The following is a 13,503-nucleotide window of genomic DNA, read 5'->3' on the forward strand; positions in this document are numbered from 1 at the left end:
CTGCCGGTCATTCAGCAAACGACCTCATTTAGAAACAAGCCTCCTCAGTCCAATTATCCCTCTTCTCCAGCCACATGTCCTTATGTAGCAGCATTGCTCATTTATATGCTAATTTTGCTAAGTCTACTTCAAAGGGGAGAATTGTTTGTTAAAAATCTTACACTCCAGCCTGAGTTCAGACCATCTCATTATTTACCTGCAAATTTAGGGAGATATGGGTAAAAGCTCTGTTCTTTTATGATCTATTGTCTAGGTGATCAAAGGAAACCATTCAATATGAAGATCAAAAAGAGTCTGGCTCCCAGCAGCCCAGTAGCTGGCTCTGCCAGCTCCCAAAGTCCACAACCTCAGTTATAAGTAAAGACTGATTCTACTATTAAATAACTTTTGATTACCAATTGGAGGGAATAAAAAACAACAAAAAAAAAAAAAAAAAAAAAAACACACACACAAAAAAAAAAAAAAAAAGGCAAAAAAAACCACCCCAACCTCACATCATAGTCGCTTTACTAAGGTGTTAATGAAACTAGGCTTCATATTGATATTATCTCAATTATTAGTCCAGGAATAATCACTATGTATATAGGGTCGCTATTAATAATCCTCAGATAATGAAAAATATCCCACAGACATAACTAATACTGCTTGATAAATTGCTGGTGGACCACAGCTAACCCAGATTTTCTTTTTTATATAGATACACTGCTCAAAGGATTTTTTAAAACTGCGACAGAAGTGTTTATTACTTAGAGGAGGCAAAAGCAGCGGCTGTAGGTTGAAGTATCAAAATGGGACACCTCATGTCCCAGTCTGTTAGGGAATTATGTCAACAGAGTAACACAATGTGAATAATGAACCCATGCTTTTCAGGGCTGACATAATTCCTTAGCCTAAGGAATTTCAAGAACCATGATTTGTAGAAATCCTACTCTTCTTGAAAAGATAACCCACAGAGAGAATTTTTCATCTTCACCACAAATAAACATTAAATAGTATACAGTTTGCTTTAGAAAAATAATGTAAGAGGTGAGAATGTATGCACTTTCAGGCTTTCATCTTCCCTGAAAAGTTGACACACGTGTTATTCACTATAGTGTGCTCCTTTTCCATGCTACAAATGGCAACAAACAAGAGGATGAGCACTGATGTAAATTTGGGGCATGTGCAAGGGGGGCACAAGGATGTTTTGACTGCTGAGATAATAAAATATGTTGGTTTTTTTTACTTGATGCATTTCTGAAAATACACGGAATTCTCCTAAAAACATTAAGCCTCCAGTGCTGATACGAGAGATATTTTGCTTGCTGTGCTTTACTTTAGCTTGTTTGTGTGAATCAGGATGTTGTAGCCTTCCTGTCAGTCAGTAGTAAATTAATACCTTAACAGGTCTTGGATAACTTCTAGTGATGTTCTCATTTGGAGCAGATCTAAAGCTGATGTTTTGAACAGTTGTTAGTATTAAAGATGCGATGGCACTTTACAGGAGGGTTGGGGTGTAAGTTTTGGTGTCCTGGCCAAATTCCAAAAGGGGTAATTAAATTCTGTCCATCTAAACTTCCCCCTGTGGTTTTAGTTGGCTCAGGTATTCTTAATTTCCTGTCTTAAAATGTTCCACAGTGTTGCAGCGGTGCTGTTAAACAGTTGCCAGGTTTCACCTCGCGATGTGTGAGATGATTCATACCCTGCAGATCTGCAGATAGCAGCACGTTCGGTGCAGCCTATGGGAGCTGGAGAAAATGCAGAGTTGGAATGACAAGATGTCATAATGACTGTTCCTTCCATTCATTTTCTAATTTTGTGATGCTTCAGAAAGATATAATAAAATCTCTCTGGTTTTTAATGAAATAAGCTCCTCTCCCCCTCGACCCTTCCATTCCTTGCATGCCCAGGAGAGAAGAGAGAAGCTGAAGAGATATGTACAGGGTTAAATGAAAACCCAGATCCCTGACTATTCCAGGATGTGAAGAGAACTGATGTCTACATTTGACCTGCACAGAAAAACACTTTTCACCTCACATACTCTGACGCTTTGAGAAATTTCAGTTCCACATCAAAGCTTTATGCCCTTATGGTAGTTTTTCTTCTTAAAATGTAGCAACACAGCACCAAAAGAGTACTGAAGGAAAGATGAGCCCAAGTTAATGTGTCTTTTAAGTTGCTCCCTGTTTTGTTCTTTCACTGGCAGTTTAAAAGCTAAACGAAGTCTAAATTACACACACACACCCCCCACAAAAAAAAAAATACAGCCTCCAGAAAATCCTTGTTCAGAATGGTATACACAAAGCTGTTATTTGCCACTCCTTCGTTGTTATCTGCCCTGGTTTTTCCCTTAGTTTTCTTCAGTCTTTCAAAACTTCTGAACTTAGTCTGGGTATGAGGGAAGAGCATTAAGTATTCTGTCTCTCATCAAAAATAAGTTAGGTGATAATGTCTTTGTTAGGGAAAAGAGGTTTTTCTATTAGCGGATTCAGCCCACCCAAAAATCCAAGGAGTGCTCCAGAGACATCTACCTGAATCCATTGCTCAGGTGAGAAATGCAAAATGAGGCTTTTAACTTTAGCACCTCAGTTTGTTGACTAAGGAGGGAAGAATAGCCCTGCCATTTTAACACAACATGTAATGTGTGTGTCTTGTGGTACAGCTCATGAATTTATCATGAGGTAGCAAAACCAGAATAGTAATAAATTGGTGAGATTCCATTTTCATACAAGTTTCTGAAAAATCTCAATAGCTATAAAAAACCCACTGTGAGCCCAGCAAACTGTCACTACTGTCCTCTGCAGTGCCCAGTATAACAACAATCTCTTTTGCAAGAGCAGGGAAGCAGCTGAGATGTGTAACAGCTCAATACTCCTGGTTTTGTGGCTTTCCCCCACAAACCTTGCTTCAGGAGCCATCAGCAGTGCAGCTCACAGGGAGAGCTTTGTCCAACCTGTCTGCTGAGCAGCTCAGGGAGTTACTGCCTGGATTACAACTGCTGGGCTGCCTGGGCTGCAGCTCTGTGTGAGTGAGGGATAATGGACAAACTTTTAAACTTTTTAAATAAAAAAAAAAAAGCTCTTTCAGAAAGAGACAGCAAATATATGCCAGGTTTTTTAATGACAAAAACAGAGCAGTAAAAAAGGGGGAAAATATTAATGCTACTTTGGGATAAAAGTGCTTTGAAGAGGCACATCTTTAACTAATCAGGAAGCTCTGGACAGTAGGCCTAATCTTTTTGGTCTAAGCAAAAAAATCTATGCATACATTTTTTCTGGCAGAAAGCCAGTTTTTCTTCTCTTGAGGGTTCCTGAAATGATATCAATTGGGGCTTGACCCTAGAAACCTTGGGGGAGCTGAATTCCCAGGAACCACTGAGTAGTAGACTGAAGGGAAAAAAAATTTGTGACACCTTGAGTGAAAAAATGTTGAGCCCTTCTTGGTGAGGATAATAATTGGCTATGAAAACCAAAAAGAGATTAAAAATGTGGTGTAGGGAGTCCCAGTGATGCTGTTTGAAAGTCAAGAGTTTTCATTTTTGTCCTCGTGAATGCAGGCAGGGATCATTTGCTGGAACTGCTCCAATCCTACTGCCCTTAAACATATAAAACTCCCACTTCAGTCAATGGGATCTGTGCATGCTGAAGAGCAACTGGGTTGAGCTTGTAAATGTCTGACACGGACTGTGTGACACATGGGCGCTCTTACGGCTGATTGAAGGAACGACGGATCAGCAGCAGACGAGACCTTTGCTCAAATAGGATAACAACACCATGGCAATATTTTCCTAACGTGTGAATAAGTGCTTGAGGGACAGGGCATACAATATTCCAGAAACCAAAGTGTGGGAGATGGCTGAGAAAGCTTGCTGAATTCTTAGCTAAACACCAAAAAGCCATATTAAATATTAAATCAAATTATTAACATTAGAATATAAAATGTTAGCATGACACTTCACCTTCTCTAAAGCTGCATGTTGCCACTTGCATTTGACATAAAATCATGTGCTAAATGAATGATTTTCTGTAACTGCTTTCCAGTATGAAATCAGTGGGGTGGAAAAGCTATCATTTTGTCAGAGAGGAATTTCCAGACATGACTGCATGATGCGGTTACTGGAAGTGGCAGCAGTGGGGTACATGTGTGACACTTGGCCTTTGTAGTGTGTGAGGACAGAGGTATAAGATGGTGTTAAGCCACCCTGAAGCCCTGGAGCCCTTGGGTTCCAGCTCCAGCACAAGTCCTATGCGAGAGGCAAAGCAGTGTTGTTTTCTTCTGCTTTATGCCTTGTTAAATTCAGCACAGAAACAGCTAATTGTGAAAGGATAATTCTGCATTTTTGAGATCACAAATTTATCTGATTCTAATCAATTTTTTATATATGTTTACTTCAAGCTTAAACAGAAACCTCCACCATGTAGGTGTACAAATACGTTTGAAGAGGCTTATGTGGTGTCTGGGACCACCTGGGGATCATACAAAAATTTTATCCTTGTTCTTCCAGTACCAAAATCAGTGTCAGAGTTTATAGAAGCAATTCAGAAGAGACAGAAGAAGAGAAGTGGTGGTCAGCTGTGTACACATAAAGGGCTTCCCTTCTCAGGAAAGCTGCTTCTTGCTACTTGAGGCTGCTTCATAGCCCCTAACAGGGCAGGACATCTCGTCTGCTTTCTCACAAAATGCAATGTTGCATGTTTATCATCTTTTTTAGTATTGCCATTTCACTGAGGGGTAGGCTTTAATTTTCTTTCAAGTCCAACACAGTGAGAGGGGCCCTTGCTAACACCATTTTTCCCCTTTCCTTAAAAGGGATGCATGTAGAAATATTAATTCCTCATCAGCTCAGTGCTGTCCTTTGTCTTTCCTCCCCCTAACCCTGAGCCCTCACAGTGACACCTCCTGTGTAACCATTCTCAGGGTAGATAGGCTCTCTAAAGACAAAGGTGGATAGCAGTGCTAGTTACCTGAGTTACTTGCATGGTTATGACCATGGCAGACAAAATTCCATCTCTGTCCACAAGAATTCTTTCAGGAGTTTTATGTAAACAATGTATTGGCAACAAAAAAATGGAAGTAGATGAAAGGAACCAAGCTAGTAGTTAAGTCAGGCTCCCTGGAAAAATAGAAGACAGGAGTTATGGTTGGACTACTCTGAGCAGGACCTGAACCAGAAGACCTTCAGAGATCCCATGAAAGCTCCTGGAGTCTGAGTGTGGGTGGAGGGATGGGGTGGAAATGCATCAACATGTTTTTGCAATGGATGTGCCCAGTCCAGATCTTGGACAGCCATAATGAGGCTTCATGATTCAGAAATGGATCCCAGACCTCCCAGAAATCTGTGTACTGCTTGGCAGGCTTGGATAAGCCGCATTAGTTTCAGGACATAAGCACAGAGGCCCAATCACTAAGGAAAATACAGGAGGCCTTCAAAGTGCTTGAAGTGAGCACCTGATGTCTTAAACTCAGGGCAAGAAGCTCTGGGGAATTTGGAAGTCCTCAGCAATCAGACTGAGAAGCTCAGTCTTTTCAGTGCCAAATTAGTGGGGATTTCTGAGGATGTCTGGGTCCTACAAGAAAACTGGTCACGGTTCAGCAGTGTCTGTCACAACAGGACTTTCACATCTGTGTGTTTGCAATAGAATTTGTAATTCTATAAAGTACTTCAGTGCTTGTGAAGCCCATTGCATGAATTAATAAATAATAATATCTTGCAAACTGCAAGAAATTCTGCTTCAAATCTAAGAGGACTCTAATCCTTTCATGCTAGGAGGACAACTTTTCTATATTCCCTTTCTTGGTATGTCAAAGATAAATTTTTCCAAAACATTTGAACAATTTGACTGGAACCCAAGGGAAAATTATGGATGCATTGTGGTGGAGTAATGAGTCAGAAAGTTTTCTTGCCAGGGATTGAGAAATGCCTGACCTCATTTCTGAGAACAGTGCATGAGAGGGAGAGATTTTGCCCTTAGTGGAATTCTAAATGTTTAGTGTAGACCTCTGAGCACAAAGCAACAGCATTCCTGTTACAACAACACACACACACGAAAAAAAAAAAAAAAAAAAAAAAAAAAAGAAGTATGTGTGATTATTCTTGTATTTACCTCTAGAGAAATACATTTTTAGGCCAAATTTAAAACTAATTTTATGTGTCAAAAGAATATAATAGTGAGCATATTCTAATTATTGTTTATTGAATATATAGCTTTGACCTAAAGTGCAGCTTTATATACATATCATTGTCTTTTAAACCCTAAGTCTGGGAAGCCAATGGGGGCCAGCCCCCTGCACCAAGGCAGGATTAGCCATATCTATTGCCTTTTTGACAAGTATTTATCTAATTACTTCTTAGAGATCTCCAGCACTGAAGATGCCCCGACAACCTGTTTCAATGTCTAATCTGAGTCATCCCTGCATTCAAAATTAAGCCCAGTGTCTCTGAATGTAGAGGACAACAGGCACATATTAGCCCTGTGATTACAGTGCACAAGTTTTACTGAACTCTTAGCAATTAAAATTTGGGGCATTTTTGTGTTTGGTGTGATTTAGCTTTTTTTTTATAGTCCCTGGGTCTGTAATCAATATATGTGTTTTATAAAAAGAATTAATACTGTGCCTAAATGTATAAATAATTGCACATTTTGTATCATTTTCTTCTGCAGAGGATGCTTAATTGCTTAAGTGCACAACAAAACTTCTGTGGCTGCAGCTACTCTTTGGGTGGCAGGCTGGGTGTAATCCCCAGTAGTTGCAGGCAGCTCTCTGCTTTGCTTTTTTGTTTGCTTTGCTTTAAGATCTACCTTTGGAAATCAATAAACAGTATTATTCACTGAATTCCATTTATTTGCCACAAATCTGTTTGAACTGACTACATCAAAGATCACTGCCATCTTATCAAGGTATCTGGTCATCAAACCCACACAGGTGAATGTAAAAATCCATGGAAAATTTACCAAAGATGATAGCTCACTGAAGTTTTCTCAGTGGTAATTGTTACAATCAATGATATTCTACAAAGTAAGTTCCTACATATACAAAACTTTTTTTATTATTTTATTTTTTAAGGCAGTGGGTACCATTGTCTTTAATGAAAATCAGCCTTTTTATCCCAGAGGCCAATATAGCTCCTGGCCCTGGAGTTTGAACCCTATCTCCCTACACTGCCAGAGCATTCTCATTTTTCATCCCCGCTGAGAAAACAGCTACAGCACATTTCCTAATTTCTATCATATGTTACTGTATTTTGTGAAATGCAGTTCTTTTTTTTTAATAAAAATAATCAAATAAAACACTTTTGAACAAATAGATGTTTTTCACTTTTTGCCTTACTTGATCAACTCATTTGAGAAGCCAGTTATTTTCACTAAAGCTAGAATTTTTAAGACTTCAGTCAAAAATGTGACTTTTTTATATCTTATTAAATTTCATGTGGGTTATGTAGAAAATAAATTACATGCAACTGCACTACCTAAGTACCACTGCTGTATTTTTTTTTTCACTGAGCAATTTTTGAAAGCATTATAAATCATAGGCTAAATTTTCCTGCCCTTCCTCCAACCTTGCTAAGCCAAAATCCCATTAAAGTTAACTTTGAGATTTGGCCCCATGACTGGATGAGTATGGGAAAGCCTGTAATTTATAAGGCCATATCCAGTCCATTATATGTCTGGAAAATGTGCAGAAATATATTTTTAAGAGACTTTTCTCTCCAAGTTCCTAAAAAGGCCTGAGTAATTTCAGGGAGGCAATCTGATAGACAGATTTGTATGAATATTTATATAACTAATAACAGAGCCAATATTTCTAAATATTTTCTAAGAATGTTCACTCAAGTAAAACAGTGAATGTGTCTTGGCTGTTTGTCTTCTTTCCATTTACTTTCTGTGACTATTCCTGCAGATGAGTTCACAGGCAGGACTGTTGAAGAATATTTGAGAATAATGATACTATTCACCAAGTGAATTTAAACTGGTAGTTCAGAGCAGTTTCATCAGAAATCTCTCCTAATTTGTGAATAGAAATAATGATGTGTAGCAAATGAAGTTCAAAATTATCTTGCATTTTTAATTTTGAACAGTAAGTCTTTCAAACATAAACAATCTACAGGTGATATTCAGAGAACTTAAAAGAGTAATTTCCACTAATTCAAGAAAATTATAAAGCATCAAACATGCAAACAGAGAAAGGTTAAAACAATTAAGTAGGTTATTTACTACAAAATACTCATTCAACCATAAAAACTAACCCCAAACAGATGTACACTGCTCTGATGTACACTTGTGGTCTATTTGAAGACAAATTAAAATGCTTCTCTTAATATCAAATAAATACCCTTCAAAATGCTTCTTCAGATCTTCAGTCATTACCATGAACATGTGTGGCGCAGAATCAATCACTGCAAATATGTGCATCTTAATGGTCAGGATCTGAGTGGTGATGTCTGTATTTACACCATACAAATTAATAAATTCCCACATATCCTAAATGCTTCACATCAAGTTCTTCATTAAATATATTGAATTTTGGTGGCTGGGATGAAAACAACATAATAAAAATTTAGGAATGCCCTAAAAGCCATTTCAGTTGTAGCCTGAGTCCCCACTGATTGGCATGTCCTACAAAGCTGGGGATTCACATTTTATCTCCTCCTTACTGTTTAATTAAGGAAAGGAAATCCAGGGAAATGCATCCATTAGGTCCATTTTTCTCCCTGCTTACTGCCCACCAGCAAGGGAGGAGAGACTAAAACTTCTCTGTCTGAACAAGCAGTATGGACACATTTACAGGACATGCAGAAAAGCTGGCATTGATTATAAGAGTGTCTTGGATCCATTAACAGTAAAGCTCAGTATAGATTTTAAAACGGTAGACTGTTAAAGTAACAGGCATTTACTACAGGGCCAAGTACTTAATTCATGGAAGTTTTATATTCTTATATGTTTAAACTGCTTGCACACATATATATATAAACCCATATGCTTAAATGTGCATATGGCCTACAATTGTTCATAGAAAAACTTCCATAACTTGTCAGACATAGCTGGTTATAACAGTTTGCAAGCACTAATATGACTGATTGATGTTAATGTGTTCTGATTAAATTTACTGCTGATTAGTTGATCATCACTTGGAACAACAAGAAATTATATTTCACTCTTTTTATTACACTGATTGGCATTTAGTTTATCAGCCATGGCACCAACGGGAATTATGAGAGCTAAGTGATTTCTAATGAGGATATATTAATTACACAAATGTAAAGAAATTCAATCAATTCTAATCTGTTTCATTTTAAGATGAGCAATCATGAAACTAAGAAAAGGAAACATCCAGAATCCTACAGTAGTCCTTAAATTTTGCACAAGTACAATGAGTTATACATTAACTTGATCTCCCTGTGCAATGGATATTAGCTTCTGAGGCTTTTTCCTCTGATTCTGACTGAAGATTTGAAGAACTCTATCTTTTTTCTTTTAACATATTGTGTTTTTTTCATCAAGAAGTAATTCCTAATGGGAGAAATAATTATTTTGGTTTTATGTCATAACGTTTCATGTCTTCTGGTGTAAGAGAAAATTATTTTAAATAACATTGTTATTAGTTTAAAAACATGAGTAGAAAAGAATCAAGGACATAAAACATAAAAGTCAAAAACAAAAATAAAGCCATTAAAAATCAATTTAGAGTACTTTCTTAAAATCTCATATATCTGCCTTCCACTGCTTGAGGGTGCCAAGACAAAATGTTGACTAATTTTGCAGTTTTTAATACCAGATTTCTGAGTTTTGGTTCATGATTCAATTACACCCCTACTCTCTGGTTTCACATACTGATATCATCAGTGCCATAGGCCCTAATTCAGCAAAGCACTTGTGTATGTGTACAAATCCCATCCATAGAGGGATTTGCTTTCTGTCAAATGGGGATCTGCTGACATCACAAAATTAAATGGGGGAAAAAAAACCCTATAGTCAAGGTTTTCATATATAACCAACCAGCTGTACATGTAGAACTCTGCTTGCATTTTCAGGATACTGTCCCAGCCAGCCTGCTTAAGCTGCTCTGGACTATGGGGATGCAGTATCTTCCCACCAATGAACTTTCCTGCCTTTGCTTCACATTTTCATTTACCCTCTCCCCCTTTCTCTTTGTCAGACGAATTTGGTGGTTTACAGGCTGTAGTCTGCATCCTGCTTTAATGCCTTCTGAAAGCTGCTTGTTGCAGGCTCAGGATCATATCTATCTCATTTGTGAGTATTGTCTTTAATGCTCTTGCTATCTTTTAGACCTGCTAATGAAGGCTGAAGTGTTTTACTTAATGTACACAGAAGGAATTTCTTTTAATGCATTCTACTCGGGGAATAAGTCAACAGTTTCTTATGAGCACATGCTCCAAGAAGAAAGCACACACGCTCCATCTTTAGGGAATTGCTGGCTGTCTTAACACCTCTCCAACATGATTAATGCTAAAGCTCTTAGAAATATCCGTCTGTCCATGTGTCCAACTTCCACAGGCTGTGCAGAAGCAGCAGGAGTGGCCTATTGGTATGAATTATTTATGGCAGGGGGTAAAGCATTTTTACGTATTCATATGTTCACCCATTAAATGCAATTCAAAACCCACAGGAATGCACAGAATTTAGGGACTTCACCAAGCTCCGGGAGCCTTAAAGGGAAAGAAACTTATCTGCCAACACTGAAAAGAAAAATCATTTAGGAAAACTGTTTCTAATATAGTATTTCAAATGGAGGATCTTAAGACACTTAATATTTCTTAATTATTTTACTGCCATGGTACTGACCATAAGATAGATTCCAAACTGACAGCACAGTTATTACCTGAATGCTAAAGTTCAGCTTTACAGATGGATGTGCTTGCAGCATGCACTCATTAAAGAATACATTTCCAAACAGATTTAACTATTTATATTATTACAAGGCTCCTGAAATAAAAGAATTTATTATTCATTGATAAAATGCTTATAAAGCACAGTTTGTTTTCATGAATTCTTACCTTAACTCACAAAGGTTTGTTTATTTTTACAGTAAAATAGAAACATGTCCTATTTTCAGATGTGTGCAATTTATTAAAATTCTCAAATTCCGTATTTAAATATGGTTCTGCTTTTACAAGGTTGACATTCAACTAATGGTGTTTAGCCATCACTAAATACTACATAAGTGATGGAGAAAGGAAAAATACTCTCCCGCTATGTTTATGGGTCCTGTGACGTGTTTCCAGATGGACTGTGTTGTATGGGGAAGGGGAGGTATTAATATTAAGAGCTTGGTTATTTTAAAAGTGTCTAGCCAGAGCTGAAGCAGCAGGTAAACAAATCCCAAACTAACCATAAATTCAAGAGATTCAGAGTTGACAGTCCTCATCAATCTACAGGAAGATGCACAATTGCTGTAGAAAAGAGTCTTTGAGAAGCAGCCCCTTGCTGGTATGGACAGTGCCAGAATTATCACTTGGCAAATGCCTTCAACAGAGCTGCAGCCTTGCTGGGAAGTCTGAGCAGCCCATAGCCAATATATTTTGGTTAGTCTGGGGAATGGCTCAGGCACAGAACAGTCTAACTGGCAGACAGGAGCTTTAACAGTGTAGGTGAAATCTACTGACAACTGGTCACAAAACTGATGTGTCAGAACAGGGCAAGAAGAAAACACATGAATTTTCATGAGCTTGAAAAAAAGGACTGTCACTAATATCAAACCAACACCCTTGGTCAGATTTCAAATTCTGCAATAATTATGAGCATGTAAGAGACTTTCCTAAAAAGTAGTGTTTCAACTCTAGAAAGGGAGTTCTACCTCTGGAAAAGTTGGAAATCTGTCCTAATTCTGGAAAAGCCATTTGAATACTGATTCCCAAGATCACCAAGAAGTATCACATGGGGCAGAAATGAAGCACAGAATATTTCAGACCAGCTGCTTTATACTTGACAAAATCATAAGAACTCACCATAGGAGTGGCCAAACAAATCACTGATGATGACGGAGACGGGCCTAAGAGCTCTTGGGTGCCAAGACAAGCACTGAGCAGTCTGAACTTGAATTTGTCCAATGTAACCTTCAAACACTTGATGACACATTTCTCTTGTTCCCTCCCATTGAACCACCACCATGTCCAGTGCCCAGAATGAGCAAGGTTCCATTGATGAGCAGATCTTTTCTGGAGAATGGGAGTCCAGCATGAGAAAGACAAGTTTGCCTTTTGCATACTCCTTTGGAATCACTTATTTGTGTTCACTGAAATGACAAAGAAGTTTCTAAAACATTTTTCTGAGCTAGCTATCAATGATATGAAACCAGCAAGGTACCACAAACTTAAAGGCATCATGAAGAAGGCAAAAAATAGGTAAAGGTAAAACAGGAAAGCCTGTGGAACTACAGCAGCAGTGAAGTTAGTATTAAAGAAAAACAACCAATCAAACAAAACTTCTTAAAATTACCTGAAAAAAAAAAAAGCCCACTTATTAAGTTTACATGCACTGTCAGATTCACAGGTTTGTTGATGGTAAGGAAAGCCCAGTTTACTTCTTTAACAGTTACACAGAATATGTTTACAAGTAAAAAATAACATCTTGTGAACACTTATATTTCAAAAAGTGGAAAAAACCATTTTTCATAAAACCTGATTGATAATGTCAGTAATTTTTTTAATAATATTTTGAGTTTAAAAATAAATACAATTGGCTGAAAATTATTCAACAGGTCCTTGAAACCCATTAGTCTTGTCTGCCATTCCTAAAGGAACAAGAAAACTCGTGCATTTAGGGAAATTCAGACCAGTAGTTACATCTGGTATTTTGCTGGATTTATTACCGTGAAGAGAATGTCAATAGGAAGGATGCTGCTACATTATTTTCTGACTTTATCTAAAGCAATACACTGGAGAAGGCATGTGAAGGTAGACAGTCCTTACTTCTGAAAGGGGAATATGCATCCTGGAATATATGCTTTGCATCAAAACAGATTTAGGAACAAAAGCTGTTTCCCTGCAGAGGTATTTCTGATTCTGGATCTTTTATTGTGAAGGTTTTTGTTCCTCTATTGTGATGCTGAAATGGTTAACAGCAAACTTTTGAAATGAGATTTGAAAAGCTTGATGAAAGAGCCTGATGTTTTGCCTGATTTTTCTTTTCCTCTGCGGACAAAGGCCTTGAATGCTGAAGGCTGAAAAGCCTATTATCACCAGAAAGAAATGTAAGTAAACAAGGCATTACAATAATGAATTCTACAGTACACGAAGGCAAGAACCAGTTCTGTGCAGCAAGCAGTGAAAGATTTGGCTGTATCTTGGCAATTTTTCAAAAATGATAACAATAAGAGGTTTTGTCGCTTCAGACATGTAAATCAAAAGGATATTTCAGAACTAAAAACGATACCGAGAGTTTCTAACCATTGACCCCAAACCAGCATTCAAAAATAGACATTAAAACTAAGAAGCTATAATCCTATAAGCACAATCAAACCTAAAGAGCTAAAAAGATTGAATTTTTAAAGTCCATTTGAAGTCCA

Source organism: Vidua chalybeata, chromosome 4, assembly GCF_026979565.1.
Source record: "Vidua chalybeata isolate OUT-0048 chromosome 4, bVidCha1 merged haplotype, whole genome shotgun sequence".
In the NCBI taxonomy this organism is placed as follows: domain Eukaryota; kingdom Metazoa; phylum Chordata; class Aves; order Passeriformes; family Viduidae; genus Vidua; species Vidua chalybeata.